Here is a 6,316-nt window from a genome sequence, read left to right as displayed (position 1 = left end):
AGTCCTATTCTCTATGATTCCTCTTTTCCCCAACATAGCTTAAAAAAACAACAACAAAACCACCTTTTTATTCTCCTTGTATTTTTTCTGCAAACCTCAGCTTTTTTAAGTCAGAATAATATTCTGACATTATTTTTTGTCTGACCGTATCCTGCTCTTCTACTCACCCTCTCTTGCCTGTTCTGGAGTCCAGCTTCCACATTTGCCCAAGTTGGTTGATGAGTTCCCTATGCATCCTCATTGGTCTCTTCAGAAAATTCCCATTTTCTTCTCTCAGAATTGCTTCCCTTTGCCTTCTAAGAATTTGACTCTAGTTTCCATCCCACTTGTCCTGATTACCCTGTGCATAGAATCCTTGTAGCCTTCCACTAAACCCTAAAAGATCTTTAAGGTCCCCTCCAGCTTCAAATCTAAGGTCTCTTACTCTGCCTAGTTCTTTGTGGGAGAGCATGGCCTTGGGGATACAGTGTTGGTGTTGAAGATTAAGAAGACCTGGACCAGAAACTCACCTCTAAACCTTACTAGCCTGTTACTCTGGACAAGTCACTTATATTCTCTGAACTTTACCTCCTCATTTTGTAAGAAGGGGAATAGTGATTGTAATGGTTTTCACTGGTATAAAGAACTCTCTCTTCCAAGAGAGGTCAGCACTTTCTCAATTTGAGAAGTGAATAGATCCTCAGTGTCAAATTCAAATAGAAATGGGACCACTAAACTGTACACAAACATCCCTGCATCTGTATATTAACTTAGAAAACCACATATTTACATTATCTATGCTATACTCTATTTTTATTTCATTAAATTTTTCCCAATTACATTTTAATCTGATTCCAGGTACTCAAGAGTGTTGTGGACTGAGTATTGGATACATCTGGCCTCAAGCACTGAGAAGTTAAGTGACTGTGTGGGACCACATGACTAGTATGTATCAGATCCAATACTGGAGTCCACGTATCTCTGATTCTAAAACTGGATCTCTATCTGGAAGCAATCCACATGGCCTGGAGGAGGAACTACCATTTTGGGCTCGCTCAGTGGGCAGATCACTCAGATTTCTCCAGAGTGTATTTTTTATGGTTGTTATCAGAGATCTATGATTTACAAACAGACAACCCCAGAAATGGGTTGGAAATTGGACACCAGAATAAGTGACAGAGGGTGAGGAGAAAAGCACAATATGGTCAGGTAAAAATTGTACTAAAGCTTTAAAAAAAATAAAAGCTGAGGTTTGCAAGAAAACCACAAGGAGAAAAAAAAAGGTGGGTTGTTTTTAAAACTATATTGGCAATTATGTGCTGGCAATTAGGTCAATTAGCAGGTGAAGAAGAGAGATCATTGGCGTCAATGGGAAAGGGCTTAGAAAAGCAGGGTCAGTCCAAACATTTCATTGGGATAAACAAGTCCAGGGGATAGGAGGAACCATGAACTTGAGGTCATAGCAACCTTCCGAAGCCAGGGTCAAAAAAATCAGCTAAGTTTGTCTCACGTCATAACAAAACAATAGGTTTCTATGGTGCCCTTTCTGCTTCCCTCCTGTACACTCTTGACTCCCCCCAAAGAACTGCTGTACAAATCAAGGGCACATTTCTCAAAGAATACCTTCTACCACATGATTGAGAATACTAATGAAGAAGGGTCATGTTGAAAAGAAAGAGAACTCAGGTGAGGGCTGTTTTCTAACCTTACCTTAAGCACTGATAAACACAAGCAAGTCTCCTGATCTCTACTAGTCTCCCATAGAACCTACCTTGTCCAATTGGTAAAAGGAGTTGTAAAATCCCATGTGAATGTCAGCTTTTCCTGACTCCATGATGTAGTGGAAAGAGCCTTGGTATGAGAAACAGAAGGCCTGGTGTCTAATCTAACTCTGCTGGAAACCATGTGGCCTTGGGCAACTTGCTTCATCTCTGAGTTGTATCATTCACGTGAGGGCACCAAATAAAAGAATCTTTCATTTCCCTTTGATTTCTAAGATTATAGTCAACAACAACAGCATCAGTAATAAGAGTTAGTATTGATATAGTACTTTAAGGTTTGCAAAGCACTTTACAAACATCAGCGGTCATAGGCTTTAGAGGTGGAAGGAACCTTAGAGATCATGGGATCATAATACCACAGATTTATACTGGAATGGGCATCAGACGCCATCTTGTTCAGCCCCTCTATTTGACCTATGAGGAAATGAAGACCCAGAGATGGGACAGGATATGCTGAAGGGCACGCAAGGAGTAAACAGCAGAATCAGATCCATTTTATTCCAAACCCTATAACTTTCCCCATACTCTGCCGCATCCTGATTATCTAGAAGAGTGGGTGATCCTTCCAAAGGTGCCCAGCTGACAATCAGAGAAGAGATGGCACGGTTGTGGATCTCTGGGTTCATTGGATGGGAACTTCCAAGCCCTTTTGAAGGAAGCCATATATGATGCCCAGTACAGAGCTGTGGGTGCAGCAGGCCACATCCATTGAATGAAAGCCTCGGCGTGGGGAGCAATCGACCTACAAGCATTATTAAGCACTATGGAGAGCGGCCAGCTCCATTGCTGTCTTCACCAGATCTTTCACAAAGCAGCCCCGTGATCATTTGAGAACTGAGCCCAGCTGCCCCCAGAGGAAGATGGGGAACAGAAAGACAAACTGGGAGGGAGCAAGGGGTGTTCCCCAGGACCCCCAAATCCACGGTCGTGAGTAGGCGCTGCCCTGCTCAAAAGCTGTGGATACAAATGACCGAGGGGTTCCCACACCGTTCCCCATATGCCTTCTCTGTGAAGCCTCGGAGGCTATGCCCCCAAATAGCTTAAGACCACTGGCGTCGTGCCTTTTTGTGCTGCAAAACAATGCTCAGATACTGGCTCCATACGGAGCCAGGTTAGCGAGTTGAACCCCTGGGGCAAAGAATGAACATCTGCTAGAAGGCGGAGAATTATTGAGGAGCAGAGCCGAGCTGAGATGGGAAACAGGCGCCATCTGCTGGAAGAAAAGTGAGCTGCGGGAAGTAGTAAAGGAGAGAGAGAAGACTAAGGGAGGAGAATGAGAAAAGATGGAATGCTGGATTTAGAGCTAGAAGGGTCTTTGGAGGTCAACTAGGCCAGGGAAATTACTTGTCCAAAGTCATCCAGCCATTCAGTGGCCGAGCTGGAATTTGAATTCTGCTCCTTGACTTCCAGTCTTCTTGGGAGCACCAATAGGGAGCACTAACTCCTGCTGCATTTAGAGAAGACTTTGCAGGAAACAAGTCACATGGCACAGATGGAGGAGTAATGGAGGAGAGTTCCGGTCAAGGAACCCTAACCAACAGCCCACCATGGGAGCTCTCTACCACACACGTCTCTGGGGGAGGGATGCTCACTGGGGTTGGTTGCTTTTTAGAAACTTTCATTTTGAAAAGCTCAGATGGGAGTCCTGGATGTTTCACTGACTCGAAAATAAAACCATTCATGTTTTGAACTTTGTGAAACCACATGGGCTTTTAAGAGGAACTTGTGGTTACACTTGGGAAGTGCCAGATATGGACATTCCCATCAAGGTAATGGCAATGAGCCACAGAAGGAAGCGTCCCCCAAAGCATGCCCAGGTCTTTTGTGTCAGGAGCTGACCACTGACACAAAACTTAAATCAAGTAGTATGACTGCTGTTGTATTTCCTCTCAAAATAGACTTAATAAAACTATTTAGAATATTTAAAGGGAGGGGCTGGTGTTTGAATCTGTGGTTTTATGAATGAATAAATATTAAGTTTAACTAATTAAATGTATTAAGTGCTTACTCTCTACAAAGCATGGCAAAGTGCTGGAGATACAAATAAAAAACTAAACTCCCTGCTTCTCAAAGAGGGAAGACTCCTTTATTCACAGACAACAAGCAAGATGAAGAGAAATGGGGCAGCTAGGTGGCGCAGTGGATAAAGCACCGGCCCTGGAGTCAGGAGTACCTGAGTTCAAATCCGGCCTCAGACACTTAACACTTACTAGCTGTGTGACCCTGGGCAAGTCACTTAACCCCAATTGCCTCACTAAAAAAAACACACACACACACACAAAAAACAAAACCAAAAAAAAAAAAGATGAAGAGAAATGGCAAACAGAAATTGTATGAAAGTCTCTTAATCAGAGCCTTATTGCACTGGCTTATTGGGGAGATTCACTCTTTTGGAAACTTTTGAAATCTCAGATGTCACATCCAATCAGTTGTTTCAGTGGAGACAACAGTCTGGATTGTGAAATCAGTTCCTTCCAAAGTGAACCAGCAATTTTCCAGCCCACGGAAATGTTTGCCCTCAGGAAGGGTATGGGAAGCCAAAGAATGGAAAATAGTATCTTTGGTTCTCACCAGTCCGGGAATGCCATCCATGTGGCAAACGGCTCTTTGCAAAGCTGCTCTCATCGATTGCACTGAAATTATCAACTGTGTGTAAGACTCTCTGTTAGCTGCTGTGGTTATACTGACTTGGAGAAGGGAATCTTCCTACATGCTAGTCCTGAACACTCACAGAGGGGACAAGGCGCCACAAGGTTGAAAAATCAGATTAGATATTCATTGGCATCTGTCCCCTAGACTTCACCATGGCATTTGCGCATGGTAGTTTTGTGTTTTTCCTGTATATCCAAAATCTTCACTGAACTTGCCTCAGTTTCCTCAATGGTTTCTAAAGTCCCAAGTGCTGAGCCTGGAGTCAGTAAGTCCTGAGTTCAAATCTGAACTTAGATTCTTACCGGTTACTTTTCAAGTTACTGAATTTCTGGGTTGTTGTTTTTTTTACTTCCTCAATTGTAAAATGGAGATAATAATAGCACCTAATTCTCAAGGTGGTTGTGACAGTCAAATGAGATAATGTTTGTAAAGTGTGAGGTGCCTAGCACATTATGAGCCCTTAACAGATGCTTACTTTGGGAGCAGCTAGGTGGCACAGTGGATAAAGCACCAGCCCTGGATTTAGGAAGACTCGAGTTTAAATTTGGCCTCAGACACTTGACACTTACTAGCTGTGACCTTGGGCAAGTCACTAAATCCTCATTGCCCCACCCAATAGATAGATAGATAGATAGATAGATAGATAGATAGATAGATAGATAGATAGATAGATAGATAGATAGATAGATGATGGATGGATGGATGGATGGATGGATGGATGGATGGATGGATGGATGGATGGATGGATGGATGGATGGATAACCAAATAAATAAATAGATAGGTAGATAGATAGACTGATAGATAGGTGATAGATGCTTACTTACTTTCAGCTCTAAGTGTATAATTCTATGACTGAATTTTTGTTTCTTAATCATGAAGGAAGGCCTGATAAGAGAGAGCAAGTGAATGATTCAACTCAATGGAAATATCATACCACCAAGCCAGCCAGTCAGTCAGTTGGTCATTAAGCATTTATTGAGTCTTTACCATGTGCCAGGCACTGGGCTAAGCACTGGAGAGACAAAGTCAAGGACAGCCCTTGCCGTCAAGGAGCTCATATTCCAATGAGGGAGACAACATGCAGAGAACTGGGAATACACAAAGTACAAAGCAATAGAATAGGAACCTTATCATGGTATGTGGACCATCTAAACTTTCCCCTTTTACAGCCTCTCAGGAAATAGTGCAAATAGACTTGAAGGCTGCCATTTTGAATGCCCTGACACTTATTTAGCATAATGAGTATAGGCTAAAAGGGCCAATTGCTTGAGAACAAAGGAGATAAAACTGGGGGTTCATAGATCAACTTAGTGTCATTGATGTTATGTAGAATGGGCACAGAAGGCAACCCCCAGATTTCCAGTCACCCCACATGAGGCTGGTCAAAGGGAGGTTGGTGCAAGAACCCACCTTCATAAGGCTTCCCCTTCTTAGACTCTGATTTGCCCCAAAGACATATGTGGATTAGGTCTAGAGGTATATAAATTATGGTCGTGATAATATGATCTTTTAATTATGAGAAACTTTTGTTGGCTAATATCATGTTTTGTTGGCTAATATCATGGTAAATCTCCCCTATTTGAGGGAAATCCAAATGGGATCTGTACACACCTCTCCCCTAAGCCTTAACTATCAGCCAGAGAAAGGTGTTGCCTCCCATCTTTTAAAAAGGATCCAAAGGTCTTCTCAAATCTTCTCCCACACAGGCATTAATCATACAAATAGAGAGACTAGTAGTCAAAAGGGTTTATGTTCATAATCGGACCCATGGACATTCATGATGTAAGGGGAGACCATGATTAAGAGGGAAGGAGTAGCAGCTAGCAGGGTCAGACCTCTCTCTGCCTCACCTTTCTTTTCCTCAATGACTGAGCTGGGAATAGTCTGGAGCCAACAGCCAATG

Source organism: Dromiciops gliroides, chromosome 2 (genome assembly GCF_019393635.1).
Source record: "Dromiciops gliroides isolate mDroGli1 chromosome 2, mDroGli1.pri, whole genome shotgun sequence".
Lineage (NCBI taxonomy): Eukaryota > Metazoa > Chordata > Mammalia > Microbiotheria > Microbiotheriidae > Dromiciops > Dromiciops gliroides.
This window is presented reverse-complemented; position numbering follows the sequence as displayed.